The sequence below is a fragment of the Castanea sativa genome, chromosome 2 (genome assembly GCF_040712315.1).
Source record: "Castanea sativa cultivar Marrone di Chiusa Pesio chromosome 2, ASM4071231v1".
NCBI classification, from domain to species: Eukaryota; Viridiplantae; Streptophyta; class Magnoliopsida; order Fagales; family Fagaceae; genus Castanea; species Castanea sativa.
In genome coordinates, this window is record NC_134014.1 from 4,870,080 (window position 1) to 4,886,138 (window position 16,059).

General features: G+C 38.4%; 1 non-coding gene across 1 annotated transcript; it reads right to left on the reverse strand.

The window, feature by feature from the left end:
• Window positions 1-3,316: 3,316 nt before the first annotated feature.
• LOC142626600 (small nucleolar RNA R71) lies at window positions 3,317-3,425 on the reverse strand. The gene has a single exon (XR_012842587.1). It is a non-coding gene; the product is annotated as a small nucleolar RNA R71 (small nucleolar RNA).
• Between the last annotated feature and the right edge of the window lie 12,634 nt (window positions 3,426-16,059).

Consider the following 16,059-nt stretch of genomic DNA (forward strand, 5'->3'; position numbering starts at 1 on the left):
TCCTTATTTTATGCCACACTTGAATCTTTTGAAGTCATTGATGTTGAATGAACTATACTAGTCTTTGAGAGATGAGATTAAGCCATTTTTGTGTACTTTGAACCATATATGTGTTTTTCTTTTTCTTTCTTGATACATTATTGCTAGTCACCCCGTTGAGCCTTTTAATTAGCCTTTCTTTCTTAAAGCCCTTATCCATAGTGTTTCAAGATTGAATTTGATCAGTTTATTTCAATATGGTGGTTTGTGTGAGAATTTAAACAAGGAAGAAAAAAGAAGTCAAAAGAAAAAAAAAATTCAAGAACAACAAAAAAAAAAAGAGGAAAAGTGTCAAAAAGAAGAAAATAAAAAGGGTTCTCATCAAATTTTGAGAAGTGAGATGTAAGGAAGGAGTACTACTTTGAAAAAGAAGAGTTGAAAAAAAAATGTTGAATGGAAATTCCAAAAAGTGTTGACATTCCAACTATCTTGAGAACACTTCTTATATTTACCTTCACCCATTTTTATTTCATTCCCTTTGCTTTTATCCTACATTACGTCCTAATAAAGTCCTTATTTGATCTTGAAGATTGTGTAGTTCAGATATTGATATGACTGAGAAGAAAAAGGTGTGGTAAAAATATTTTTGGCATCCTTTCATGAGACTACTTGTTCTTTCTTGATTAAGCGTTTTTCATGTGATTTATATGTGAGGTATTTGATTTTGCTTACATTATTCCGCTCACATATGTTGTTGAGAGTGTTACACCCCATTTCAGAGTGATTTCATTTGTTGAGTGATAACACCGGAAAGATTTGAGTTGAAGCATACTTTCAAATAGAGATTCGAGTCAAGTTTATTCTAAAATTAAGAGTATGTTTGGGTTGACTACTACTTTTCACTCACATTGAGTTTTGATGGCATGAGAAATTTCTTTAGTATTTGTAGTATTTTTGAACTTGAACTAATCCTCTTTGCAAAAGGAAATTGAAAAGAAAAAAAAAATGTTTGATTTTCTTTGTTCTGTTTATTTTAGTATTCATTTTCAGAATTTTGTGGGTATATTCCCTGCAAACCCTCACGAGACTACAACTCGTCCACTAGTGTAAGCTAGGGGTTTAAAGGCTTGTTGCATACGCTAAATGCAATCGAAATTTCCAGCGAAAGTGGATTAGTTAGGATTTTCTTTTTCTTTGTTTTTTTTATTTCTTTGTTTTGTTTTACTCTTTATCTGTTTTGCTCGAGGACTAGCAAAATGTAAGTTTGGGGGTATTTGATGTGCATTGATAATAGCTTAATTTTGCATATTTATATCATTGTTAGAAAGTATTATTATACTTATTTTGAGGTAATTCATGCATTTTATAGTTGGTTTTGGAATAATGGTGAATAATCAATTTTGTGCTTAATTAAATCTTATTGTGTGAATTTATCTTTTGTAGGAGAATGGAATTAAATAAGTGGATTTGTGCAAAGAAGAAAGCTAATGGACTTTACTTTTACAAGGGCTATGATGAAGTTAAAGAAGACCAACCCAATTAAATTTAAGTCCAATTGGAGTAGGGAATCAAAGGAAATTTGCATCAAATCCAAGTTCAATTCGGATTAGGATTCCAGACTGCACATCAGTTAGTATTTTTGGCATAACTTTTGGCTCAGATGTCTAATCGAGATGATTCAAGTTGGGTTGAAAATTTAACTTAAAGGGCTACAACTTTGTAGTTTACCAAAAGTCCTAATTCTGACGTTAAATGGGCCAAAATTGTCGGTTAAGTGAAGCCTAAAAATCTGGAATTTTCCCTAAACGGGAATTCAACTTGTAATAGGATTCCTTGACCTATTTAAAGGCTCTTTAGGGCAAAATTCGAGGGAGGCGAGTGCTAGGACGAAGGGCTGAACATAGAGAGTGCGGCTACTTCTTTGGTTTTCTTCCATGACAGTTAATTTTAATTTATTTGTCTAGTTTAATGTTTAGTATTTTATTATTGTGTTTTATTTTAATTACTATGAGTAGCTAAATTTATAATTAGGGTTGAGGATGAAACCTTGTTAAGGATTATTAGTAATATTTATGTGATTTGATTTTTCCCACAATAGTTGTTCTTTAATGATTTAAATTGTTCTTGCTTCATATCAATTGACTGAGATGAGATTCTAGATATGAGTTCAATCATGTTTTTCTTATGATTTAGGATTTGTCTTAATTAATTGAATGCTTGGTTTATTAATTCTTGATTATAAAATTGGATATCGCTTGTGATTTATCTGTCAATGGATACAATTTATGATTTGATTTTTAGAATTGGATATATCTTGTGATTTGTTTGGCTATAGATACAATTGATGATTTGATTTTATACTTAAGAAGCGGAGAAGAACATGCTTTTGATTTTTAAAATAAGGATTTTAATGAGAATATTCTATGATAGCAAGATTGATTTCTAGATTATCATGTAGTGAGTTGGGAAAAATTAATGATCATAAATATATGCTGATATGATTTACAAGGCGGATTCCAAAACCTTAATTCCTTTCCCTTGATTGTTTGCATCTTTTTATTGTTTTATATCTTTTGCTTAGTTTAACTATTTGCTTAGTTTATTTAATTTCAAAACAACTAATTTTTATTAAACTAGATTAGGATTAATTTTGTTAAGATTTGATTAATTTTCCTACGTTCATTCAAGTCCCTGTGGGTTCGACCTCGTTCTTGTCAAACTATACTTCGGTACGGTTCGTACACTTGCGAGTATTTTAAAATTTCACAACAAGTTTTTGGCGCCGTTGCCGGGGACTTGGTTAGGAAAATAAATTAAGTCTTGATTGAATTTTTTCTTCTACTAGTTGTAGTTAAATTTTATTTTATTTAAAAAAAATTATTTCTTTGTGCATGGTGTATGAGAACTTGGATACGTGATAAAGATAATTGTCTTGTTAGTTTTGATTATTCATCCACAATGGGAGAAACAGGAGATGATTCAAAAACTCTTAGGGAGTTGTTCTCACCCATAACCACCAACCCTCCATCTTGCATAGTATTGCCTGCAACCACTGCTGCACATTTTGAGTTAAAGCCACAGATAATCCATCTTCTGCCTACTTTTCATGGATTGGATAGAGAGGATCCTTATATGCATGTGAAGGATTTTCTTGAGATTTGTGCTACTTGTAAGTTTCAGAATTTCACTGATGACTCTGTTCGATTGCGTTTATTCCCTTTTTCCTTGAAGGATAAGGCAAAAGCATGGCTTAATTCTTTGTCACCTGGATCTATCACTTCATGGGAACTATTGGTCACAAAATTCCTTTCAAAATTTTTCCCAATGGCCAAGACCAATGCTTTGAGGAGAGAAATTGCAGATTTTTATCAAGATGAACAAGAGAAATTTTATGAGAGTTGGGAGAGATTTAAGGACTTGATCTTAAAGTGTCCCCATCATGGTTTTGAAACATGGAGACTAGTACAATATTTTTATAATGGTTTGACTCAAGCAAATCGTAACATGATTGAGTCCATGAATGGTGGTGGATTTTTGAGTCTTGTAGATGATGAGGCATACAAATTTCTTGAGAATTTTTCTGAAAGTTCACAACAATGGGATTTTTCTAACCGTAAAGAGAGATCTGCCCTTGGAATTAAGAAAGGAGGATTGTATGAAGTTAGTGAAGATTTAGACATAAAAGCTAGGTTGGACAATCTCACTCGTAAGGTTGAGGCTTTAGCTTTAGGTAGAGGGATGAATTCTGTCAATCAAGTTCAAAGTGAAACATGCTCTATTTGTGCAAGTCCTATGCATACAACACAAATGTGTCCCTCTGCAGTTGGGTACCCTGATTTTTATACTGAGCAAGCAAATTCACTGAATAATTATGGAAAACCATTTGCTAGTCCATTTTCAGAGACATACAATCCAAATTGGAGGAACCATCCTAATTTCTCATGGAGACAAAATCAGCCTCCCACAAATGTAGGTGGACAACAAGTGCATCAACAAAGTCAATTTCATCCACCTACTCAAGCAAATCCTCCCATTCCTCAATCAACACCTCAGTTTGTAGCACCACCAAGACAACAATCATCATTGGAGGAGTCTCTCAAAACTTTCATGCAATCAACTAGTCAAGCCATACAAGAGATGAAAAGTTCCACCCATTTGAATACTCAAGCTATTTCAAAGTTGGAAAATCAAGTTGGCTAGTTAGCAACCCAAGTTGGAGAGAGGGAAAAAGGAAAGTTTCCTAGTCAACCTATACCTAACCCAAAAGGACAGTATGCCATCAATGGTTCTTCTAGTTCTACTCATGGACAAGAACATGTTCAGTCTATTACTACCCTTAGGTCTGGTAAGCAAGTTGATAATCAAGTGAAAATGCCAGAAGTGGAGGATGATGAAAATATTGTGTTAAAGGAAAAAGGTACTCATAGTTCACATGATGATCATGGAGAAAAGAAGGACAACCCACCCTCCATTCCAATTCAGGATCTTAGTTCCCCCCTTGATAAGAGGTTTGTTCCTAAAGCTCCATTTCCTCAAAAGTTAATCAATCCTCAGAAAAGTGCACAATTTGGAGACATTTTAGAGGTTTTTAAGCAAGTGCAAATAAACATTCCATTTCTTGATGCAATTCAGCAAGTTCCTGCTTATGCCAAGTTTCTAAAAGATCTTGTGACAATGAAGAGAAAGACAAATGTCCCTAAAAAGGCATTTTTGACAGAGCAAGTCAGTTCAATTATTCAGAATAAATATCCAGTGAAATGTAAGGACCCAGGATCTCCTACAATTTCATGCAAGATTGGGGATCGCCTTATTGAGCAAGCTTTGCTAGATTTGGGGGCAAGTGTGAACTTAATGCCATATTCAGTTTATTTACAGCTAGGTTGGAGGGAGTTAAAACCAACAACCATGACACTTCAATTAGCTGATAAGTCTGTGAAAATCCCTAGAGGTATTGTTGAGGATGTGCTGATTAAGGTGGATGCATTCTATTTTCCTGTTGATTTTGTTGTGTTAGACACTGAGCCTGCTCTAAATGCCAATACACAAATCCATGTCATTTTGGGTCGTCCTTTCTTAGCCACATCCAATGCTTTGATCAATTGTCGAAGTGGTGTGATGAAGATTTCTTTTGGAAATATGACTGTTGAGCTTAATATCTTTGACATAAGTAAGCAAGTACCAGATAATGAGAATATATGTGAGGTTAACATGATTGGGAACCTAGTCCATGATAATCTTATACAATCAAGCTGTGAGGATCCCCTAAAGGATTGCTTAACCCTTTTTTATTGCAATTTGGATATTGAAAAATCAATTGAGGAAGTCAATGCATTGTTGGATTCTGTTCCTCTCTTAAGTACTGATAACTAGCAGCCAAAAGTGGTCCCTTTTCCACTTTCTTCATCCCCACTCCCATCTATTGTAGAACCACCAAAGTTGGATAACTTTTGGGAACACCACTTCATAAGTATACCTCAAGAACACAAGGAACCTATAGGTCGGAAAATTGCTGATATTAAGAGTATTAGTTCTTCTATGGTTATGCAAAGAATTCACTTGGAAGACACTACAAAAGCTTCCCAACATGTTTTTGATCCAGGTAAGTTACAATCTCATTGGACTAGTCCATTCATAATATGCATTATTTATCTCCATGGTGTTGTTGAGGGTTGGATGGTCCTGTTTATCAAGATTGATCTCTAGTTGTGTTGAATTTTTTTGCAAAAAAAAAAAAAATCTTTTGCTTGTTTATTTTCTGTTTTTAGATTAATATTTGTGTTTATTTTCTTGTTTAGTTTTATTCTCTTCTGTTCTAGCTGATATTTGACAGAAATTAAAATTTATAACAATCAGCTCGATCAAGGTATGTCTCCTCCTTCTCCTTACCTTACTTGTTTCTACTTGGTTCTCATGTTGCCTATTAATTTTTTTTGCTCTCTTTTCATTCAAGACATATATTTGAGAGTATTATTTTTAACATTGAGGACAATGTTTGGTTTAGGTTTGGGGGGGCTGTATATAGATTTCTATCTTTTTGTTTTGTTTTGTTTAGTTGTGTTAAAAAAAAAAAAAAAAAAATCTTTTGCCTAGCTTGAGATCTATGTTTTGAGTTTGTTATACTACTCCTGCTTAAATAATTTCAGTACTTTCATGCTCAATTCATTGCACATGCACGTAGCCACTCAGACACAACTTGTTGTTGAAGGATAAAAATGATTAGAAAATCTTGATGATAACAATGTAGAGACTGTAACCCTTGTGAGTTTTGAGCCAATCATTATTTTTTTGAGGGCTATTTATTGTTTCTAATCTTAAAGTTCATTTGGAAGTGCACAAAATTGATTATTCACCATTATTCCAAAACCAACTATAAAATGCATGAATTACCTCAAAATAAGTATGATAATGCTTTCTAACAATGATATAAATATGCAAAATTAAGCTATTATCAATGCACATCACGTGTGATTGAAAATGGCTATAAGTGGAGGGGATGCTGAGTTGCTCAGCATAAACTTTGAAGTCATTAGGCTTGTTATTCCTATGACTTACAACTTCAAAAAATTTCATAACCAAGTTTAGGTCTTGCGTCGACTTTGAGATTCTTTTTAGTTTTTATTGAATATGAAACCACAATATACAAAAATATGGAAATTTTAAATTCAAAAATTAAAGCTGACAAAGAAGAATTTGGGAAAAAAAATTGTGGTAATACAAGTAGGAGGTAGTTTTATTTTTAAAATGTTGCTTAATGCACGAATGACGACAAGCATGAAAATATTAAAACTTATTTTGTTTGTGATTTCATTAAGAATGTCTATTGAACAACCATAATTATTAATTAATCAACTGTATCAAAAAGTTTTCACAATACCTTGTTACTGACAAAATCAACATATACTCAATCATAGAATATATTTTAAAGACATCCTATGTCTGTGTGTATAGGCTAGGTTAGATTAGCTTTCCCATCGTAGTTGTAAACTAGGTCTCTTAAGTCTTAATCCATTTCTTAATTATTCATGAAAATCCATCTATTATTTAATTATTCATGAAAATCCTTATTAGGGTTTATATCCTTTATATTCATAATTGAGTGCTTATTCTCCATAAGGTTCTATATAAAAGAAATTTGGAGAAATTTCTAAGGGAGTTTGTGTTGTTGATCTTCATAACATTTCATAACTACAAAAGACTTGTTTTTTTCTTTTTTTGAACTAATAAGGGTGTCTAGACATCTACTAGTATCTAATTATTCTTGTGGGTATAAGTAGTCTGTCCCACACACACCAGATTATTATAGAAAAGAGATAGACAAAAGACTTTTTTTTTTTTTTTTTGCTTTTGTGTGTGTGTGTAGCTATTTGGGTGAAGGAGGCTTGGTCAAGCATTAAAGAGAGAGACTAATTGGTTATGACTCGTGACCAACTTCCCGTGCATCAGGAGAGGGTAACTCGAGACTAGGGGTGGCAAAATTTGACACGACCCACGAACCCGACACGACACGACACGACACGAAATTAGAAGGTTATGAGTTGAGCCTTAATGGGTTCGTGTCATATTTGGGTTGACACGACTAACCCGTTTAATAAATGGGTTGGGTTAGTGTTGAACACATAGAACCCGTTTGACTCGTCTGACCCGTTTAATTAAATGATATTTTACCAATATACCCTTCAAACTCTAAGTATATAAACTTATTAGTTGTTGTGATTTATTTTCTTTGACATATTGTGATTGATTATTTGTAATATTGGGATATGCTTTAATTTTGAATGATTATTTGTGATGCAGTTACTCGTTAATTCTGAATTTTATATTAAAAATATTTATTTGTTTATTTTTTCATTAGTTTTTATTTTTCATTTTGATAAAATGTGATAAACAGGTCGATACGACTGACCCGTTTAATAAATGGGTCGTGTTAGGGTTGAGGAATCTTGACCCGTTTAATAAACATGTCGGGTTAGTGTTGACCTATGGAGTCGAATACTCATGACTTGACACGACATGAACCCGACACGCGAACACGAATTGCCACTCCTACTCGAGACAGTAATAGAGACAGACAAATAGAATTTCATTTTCATCTTTGACAAGAAATGTTTTCCCTGTGGTTACCCACTTTTTTTCGTCTCTCTTTTTTTGGGTTTGAATTAAAATAAGAATTATTTTGGTAAAGAAGTTGAGAAATGTTATCCCTTTGTCATTATTTCTTGATTTGTATGTTTTTATTTCCTCGTAGACTCATGCTAGATTAATTAACAAGATCTATCCTCTCGGTGAAACACTTTTGAGATCAGCGTCATCATCATCATTTTCGGTGGATTTGTGATTTGTTGCGAGTAAAGATACAGACTACCAAGGGATGGGATGGGTTTGGGTGATGGTTGTTCTTCCTAGAGCTTTGGATTGGGTCCATCTTTGCTTAGAGAAACAGAGCTAGATCGATTTGGTGAAGGTGGTGGCGAAATTAGGCTGTGAAATTTGTTTATTAGTAAACAAGATTTAAATCATGAAAAATTAGTGTTAAAAATGGAACTTCACCATTATGAGCATAATGTAATTGAAGACATATCAAAAGAATTGTTAAATATTTTTTAATCAAGCCAATGGCTACTATAGAATAGAAAATCAATAACATATTAACGGTTGTACTCAAGGTTGTCAAAATCAGGATCCTATGTAGGATCGTGAGAGATAGGTAGGATTGGAGATCGTAAGATCGAATCTATCTTGGATCGTAAGATCTTAGTTATTTTCATATTTTAAGCAAAAAACCTATTAATAGTGACTTTGTATGTTATGTAATCACTTAAAATATGAATCCATCTAAAAAAAAAATTGCATCATAAAATGTAATTTGCACGCAATACGTTTTTTTGAAATTTTATGTTGACATAGGAGTAAATTTTGGACTTCAATTCATTATTGGGCTTCGAAAACCCGTTTGATTTGTGGGTTTAGGTTTACCCAAATGAATCCCACTTAAAAAAAAAAAAAAAAAAAATTCAAGCCAAATGGTAGGATCGGTAGGATCCCATTCGATCCTACACGATCCTAATATTTTTGCGATCCTGCTATGATTTTAAACTTTTTGGTGAGGTAAGATCGTAAAATCGTGCGATTTTATGATCCGGATTGCGATTTTGACAACGATGGTTGTACTACACTTTTAGTTTCTACTACAAATGTGGAACAAACTTTTTCAATCATAAATATTATTAAAAATAACTTTTGCAATAAAATTGAAGATGATATTTAACTGTCTCTTTTATTTTAACATTTTCTTTGATTTTGTACATCAAATGAGAAGTTTTTTTAAACGAGATTTTGATTTTGACACTCCAAACAATATCATCATTTTTTCTAGTTAGCCGTGCATTAGAGGAAAGAATCATTTCACTTTCGAGGAAATTGAAGTGAACAGAAACTGGATTTGACTTAAATGTCCTAGCCTATTATTGCTTAATTTTCCATGTTCAACGGGGAAGGAAAGTGACAGTGGCGGAGCCAGAGTTCGAAAACCATTGTCTACGAGAGTAATGATTTTGTTTTCTGTTTTTCTTTTTTGAGAGAGTTGAGTAATGATTTTGTAAGTAAATGATAGTCAGATCAATCCTTAAACAATAATAATAATAATAATAGTAGTGTATTACTATATTGAACTCTGTCTCCAACATATATTGAAAAATATTTATCAAAAGTTTGTTTTTTTATCTCTATATTTATTTTTGTTTATAAACTATTGAAAAAATTATTTACAAAGTTTAAGAATGAAAAAAAAAAAAAAACTTTTTAAAGTTTAGGGGCTAAAATAGTATTTCACCTAACAATAAATAATCACATTTTCCTCTTTATTTTCTAACCACCATTTTCATACTTGAAATGTTATGTCCATAACATTTTCACAACACTTTTACAATAAATTCTAAGTAGTAGGTTGTTATTGGTCGTTTTAGGTGGCAAAAAAATAATTTAAGTTGTGGATTCAAATTATAACTAATAACAACTTATCAATACCATCTATAATTTGTTATAAAAATGTTATGAAAATATTGTGAACGTAGTACTTGTGAGGAGTAAAAGGACCCAAATGGGCATATGGGCCTTTGGACTGTAGCATGGAGGGCCGACCTGCTCCATAATTAAACTCTACTAATTGGTCCATACGCCGAGGGTCCGAGGATACAGCCGAGGGCAAGCTTCTCCTCGGACAGATCCAAGAGAAATCAAGACTTCATTATGAAGGTCGAGGCACAACCCTGGAAAGACTGATGGTTAAAGGGGGATATCCTGAATCTTCTAGATGCACCAGTATTAAAGAAAATATCAAGAGCAAAGGCTGCCACCTCCGCATTAAAGGCTCTGCACCTACCTCCCTGGCCGCATTAATGGGGAGGTGACCCCTGAACAGTGAGGGGGAAACTTCTAGTCACTGTTTAAAAAGTATCAGGGAAGGAAGTATAAAAGGGGGGTAAAGGCTAAAAAGAAGGGGGAGCTGGAAGAAAAAAAGAAATTAAGAAATTGTAATCTTTAAGGAAGAAAGAGAAATAATAAAGAAGTAGTCCTCGGCTCAAGTCCGAGGAGATCCATTTGCAATTATCGTTCGTTATTTACCTGTATTTGTTTATAAAAGCCTGTTATTAAGCTCCCAGTATTTCTAACCTAGGTTCGAAACCTATGCTCTACAAATTTTATTGTTTAAGGCTCATTGGGCCTGAGCCCGTGATCGTCTTTGGGTCCAGGTGCAATTGTGCACTTACAATTGGCGCCGTCTGTGGGAAACCTAGTCTAGAAGAGGTGGGGATAGGATGGCAGGCTTAGGTTCTTACTATGCAGAATCACAGGGATCACAACCGGAAGATCATTTTGAACGTCTTGAACGTCGAAGGGATCGTGAAGGAAGTGTCCATACAGAATACCTAGGCGCTAGCCATACTCATGGTGGGGGTAGCACCACCCACGAGGAGGGTTCTAAATCCATGCAGAAGGAAATCAATCGTTTGAAGAGAAAGTTACGCCGTGCTAAACGTAGGTTTTCACCATCCTCATCTAATCCTTCCTCAGAGGAGGATAGGGGAGGTGGCTACAGCTCAAGGTCGCGCTCCCCCACCAGTGCAACGTCCTCCGGTGAGGAGGACGACCAGCCAACTCGCAGACGTAAGAAGCTTCATTCTAGGGGCTTAGGCAACGATGCTATGAGTAGGGCGTTGCACCAACTCTCCAAATCTCCATTTACGCGGAGGATTGAGAAAGGAAGGCTTCTCAGGAGGTTTACTCAGCCCACTTTTACCATCTACAATGGCCGGACTGATCCGGTGGAGCACGTGAGTCACTTTAACCAGAGGATGGCGGGGCACTCTCACAACGAGACCCTGATGTGTAAAGTTTTCCCCTCTAGCTTGGGACCTGTTGCTATGAGGTGGTTCAACGGCCTTAAATCGGGGTCTATAGGTTCGTTTGGGGAGCTTACTAGAGCATTCGCTTCGCGGTTCATTACGTGTAGCAGAGTACCTCGGCCATTGGACTCGTTGTTATCTATGACCATGAGGGAAGGAGAGACGTTGAAAGCATACTCCGACCGTTACTGGGAGATGTTTAATGAAATAGATGGCGACTTTGATGAGGTGGCGCTCAATACCTTTAAGGTGGGTCTTCCTACTGATCACGACTTGAGAAAGTCTTTGACCAAAAAGCCCGTCCGCAGCGTACGTTGTCTCATGGATCGTATTGACGAGTACAAGAGGGTGGAGGAAGACCAACAGCAAGGAAAGGGTAAGGAGAAGGTTATCCCGCAGGAGAGAAGGGCTTTCAGGTCGGACAGGTACCACAATAACAAGCCGAAGAGGGATTACGTTGGGCAGTCCGGCTCGGCAGCACCTCAGGCCATGAACACTGTGTTCCGAGAACCAGTACATCAGTTGCTGGAGAAAGTTCGTAAGGAGCCCTTCTTTAAATGGCCTGGTAAGATGTCAGGGGACCCTGCGAAAAGGAATCAGAACCTCTTTTGTCAGTACCATCAGGATGCGGGCCACACTACCGAGAATTGTCGGACCCTTTGGAACCACTTGGAGCAGCTTGTCAGTGAAGGAAAATTGAAGCAGCACTTGTGTCAACCTGGTGGACAGGGCAGTCAATCTAGTTCGAATAATCAGAGGAACGGTTCATCTCGGCCGACGTTAGGAACAATAAATGTTATTTTTGCTGCACCTGGCAGGACCGGCTCAGGTCCCACCAGGGTGATAGCAGTTTCACATCCTTAGGCCGAGGAACCAGGCTGCAGGCCGAAGAGGTTGAAAGTGACCTTACCCATCTTGGGATTTTCGGAGGAAGATAAGGTTGGTACCATTCATCCCCATGACGATGCTCTTGTGGTCACTCTTAGAATAGGGAGTTATGATGTGAAGAGAGTGATGATTGATCAGGGCAGCGGTGCAGATATCATGTACCCTGATTTATTTAAGGGGCTAAGGCTGATGTTGGAAGATCTAACTTCTTATGACTCGCCACTCATAAGCTTCGAAGGAAGGGCCGTTGTGCCGAAGGGACAGATTCGTTTGCCCGTCAAATCTGGCTCAGAAACGGTTGAGGTGGATTTCATTGTGGTCGACGCGTACTCCCCATATACAGCCATCCTCGCCAGGCCATGGCTGCATGCTCTAGGAGCTGTCTTCTCTACCTTGCATGTTAAGGTTAAATTCTCCTCGGGAGAGTACGTTGAGGAAATCCTCGGCAGCCAAATAGTGGCCAGGCAATGCATATCGGCCACAGTGCTTCATCAGTCAGAAGCTGAGTCATCAACTTTGCCCATCCAAGAGTCATAGCAATTAACAGCTCCGGATGCACCTGGAGCGATGACAGAAGATGAGGCTGTTTGTGAGGAATTAGAGAAGTTTGTAATAGCAGATGACCTAGAGAGGTTCTTCCAAGTTGGCATACGTTTGCCACACCAAGAGAAGATGGAGTTGTTGGAATTTCTGAAGAATAATATAGATGTTTTTGCGTGGGACCCCTATGAGGCTCCAGGCGTAGATCCGAGCTTCATTTGTCATCGTTTAAACATCAATCCTGCCATTGTGCCGAGAAGGCAGCCACCTCGGCGTTCTTCCAAAGAACATTCCGAAGCTGTGAAGGAAGAGGTGCCTAAACTCAAGAGGGCTGGGGCTATCAAAGAAGTTTTCTACCCCGAGTGGTTGGCCCATACAGTTGTTGTTAAAAAGAAGAACGGCACGTGGAGAGTATGTGTGGACTTCACAGATTTGAACAAGGCCTGCCCCAAGGATTCGTTCCCAATGCCTCGTATTGATCAACTGGTGGATGCTACCGTCGGACATCCTCGGATGAGTTTTCTGGATGCCTTCCAAGGTTACCATCAGATTCCCTTGGCGTTGGAAGACCAAGAGAAGACTGCTTTCATTACTCCAACCGGGAACTATCATTATAAGGTTATGCCATATGGGTTGAAAAATGCTGGGACTACTTACCAAAGAATGATGACCCGAATGTTTGAACAGCAACTGGGGAAAACCATTGAAGTATACGTGGATGATATGGTAGTGAAGAGTAAAAGAATACCTTCACACATGAAAGATCTGGCCGACACCTTCCAGATGCTAAGAAAGTATAAGCTGCGCCTTAACGCCTCAAAATGCTCTTTTGGCCTGGGGTCTGGAAAGTTATTGGGATATATGATTACTCATAGAGGCATAGAGGTAAACCCAGCACAGGTTAAGGCTATTCAGGATTTGCAGCTGCCTCAGAACCCAAAAGAGATCCAGAAATTGACCGGGATGATTGCCACACTGAATAGGTTTATCTCTCGGTCAGCTGACCGATGCCGTCCTTTCTTCCGGTTGTTGAATAAATGGAAAGGGTTTCAATGGACCGAGGACTGCGTGTTAGCTTTCCAGCAGCTTAAGCAATATCTTTCTCGGCCACCCATTTTGTCTCGCCCCGAGGTGGACGAGGTTTTGTTCGCTTATCTGGCAGTGGCCGTCCACGCGGTGAGCCTGGTCCTTATAAGGAATGAAAGCGGGGTGCAAAGACCGGTCTAATACGTTAGTAAGTCTTTGAATGAGGCCGAGGTTCGCTATCTGCCCTTGGAAAAAGCGCTTCTGGCCGTAGTTCACGCCACGCGCAAACTTCCTCATTATTTCCAGTCTCATACTGTGGTGGTCCTGACCCAATTGCCTCTCAAGGCGGTGTTACGCAGTGCCGATTACTCTGGCAGGGTGGCAAAATGGGAAACCATTTTGGGAGCCTTTGATGTTAAATATAAGCCTCGCACCTCGGTGAAGGGCCAGATCCTCGCTGACTTGGTGGCAGAGTTTACCGAACCATTGCTAGAAGAAATTCCAAAAGAAGCACACATGGATGAAAAATCAGTTGGTGTGATCACAGCTGCAAGGCCTTCGATATGGAAAGTGTATGTGGATGGGACGGCTAATCAGAGAGGGTCCGGTGTTGGACTTGTTCTAATGTCCCCAGAAGGAATTGTCTTCGAAAAATCTTTGAGATTGGCATTCTCGGCTACTAACAACGAGGCCGAATATGAAGCAGTCTTGGTAGGCATGCAGATGGTACGTAGGATGGGTGGAAGGGAAATCCATGTGTTCTCGGACTCTCAGTTAGTGGTCGGCCAAGTCATGGGGACCATGGAGGCTAGAGACCCCAGAATGCAGGAATATTTGGCCCAGGTTAAGCGTCAGCAAGCTAAATTTGAGTCCTTCGTCTTAGCTCATATTTCTAGGAGTGCAAACACCCATGCAGATTCTTTGGCTACGTTGGCGACGTCCTCGACTCGGGACTTGCCCAGAGTTATCCTCATGGAGGATTTGTTGGAGCCAACTCTTACCGTCGTCAGCACAGTTCACATTCATCTGATAAGGCCTGGGCCTAGTTGGATCGACCCGGTTATAGCTTTTCTTAAGAATGATATTCTTCCTGAGGACAAATCTGAAGCAGAAAAGATACGTCGAAAGGCGCCACGTTTCTGGTTGTCCGAGGACCAGAAGCTGTACAAACGATCCTTTTCAGGACCGTACTTATTGTGTGTGCACCCTGAATCAACGGAAGCATTACTAGAGGAACTGCATGAGGGAATTTGTGGGAGCCACACTGGGGGAAGGTCCTTAGCCCATAGAGCTCTAACTCAGGGTTATTGGTGGCCCAATATGCAGAGAGAGGCTCAGGACTATGCCAGAAAATGTGATCAATGCCAGAGGTTCGCCCCTAATATTCATCAACCTGGTGGGGTTCTTAACCCTCTCTCCAGTCCTTGGCCCTTTACACAATGGGGACTGGATATAGTGGGGCCATTTTCGAGAGCTGCCGAAAACAAAAGATGGCTTCTTGTGGGAACAGACTATTTCACTAAATGGGTTGAGGCCAAGCCCTTAGCAAATATCAGAGATGTTGATTCCAAGAAATTTATCTGGAAAAATATTGTCACTAGGTTCGGTATACCACACACACTTGTCTCAGACAATGGCGTTCAATTTGACAGCAAGGCCTTTAGGCAATATTGTGGTGACATGGGTATCATAAATAGATACTCTACCCCAGCTTATCCTCAGGGAAATGGGCAAGCCGAGGCCGTCAACAGGGTCATAGTCAGTGGGCTTAAGAAAAGGTTGGACGATGCGAAAGGCAGATGGGTAGAAGAACTCCCTCATGTTCTGTGGACGTATCGGACCACCCCGCGCAGGTCCACGGGAGAAACGCCATTCTCTATGACATATGGAGTCGAGGCGGTGATACCTCTGGAATCTGGTTTTCCCACTCTAAAGACAAGCTCTTTTAGCCCGGAGAATAACAATGGACTCCTAGAGAAAGGTCTTGATTTACTCGAGGAACGACGCGAGGCAGCCATGGTCCAAATGGCTTATTATCAACAGAAGCTAAAACGGGGATATGATGCCCACGTGAAGCTAAGGCCACTTGCACCTGGTGATCTTGTACTAAGGAAAGTTGTAGGCACTTCTAAGAACCCAGCTTGGGGTAAGCTAGGACCCAACTGGGAAGGCCCCTATCGCATTGTTTCAGTAGCAGGCATAGGGTCATATCGGCTAGCTGACC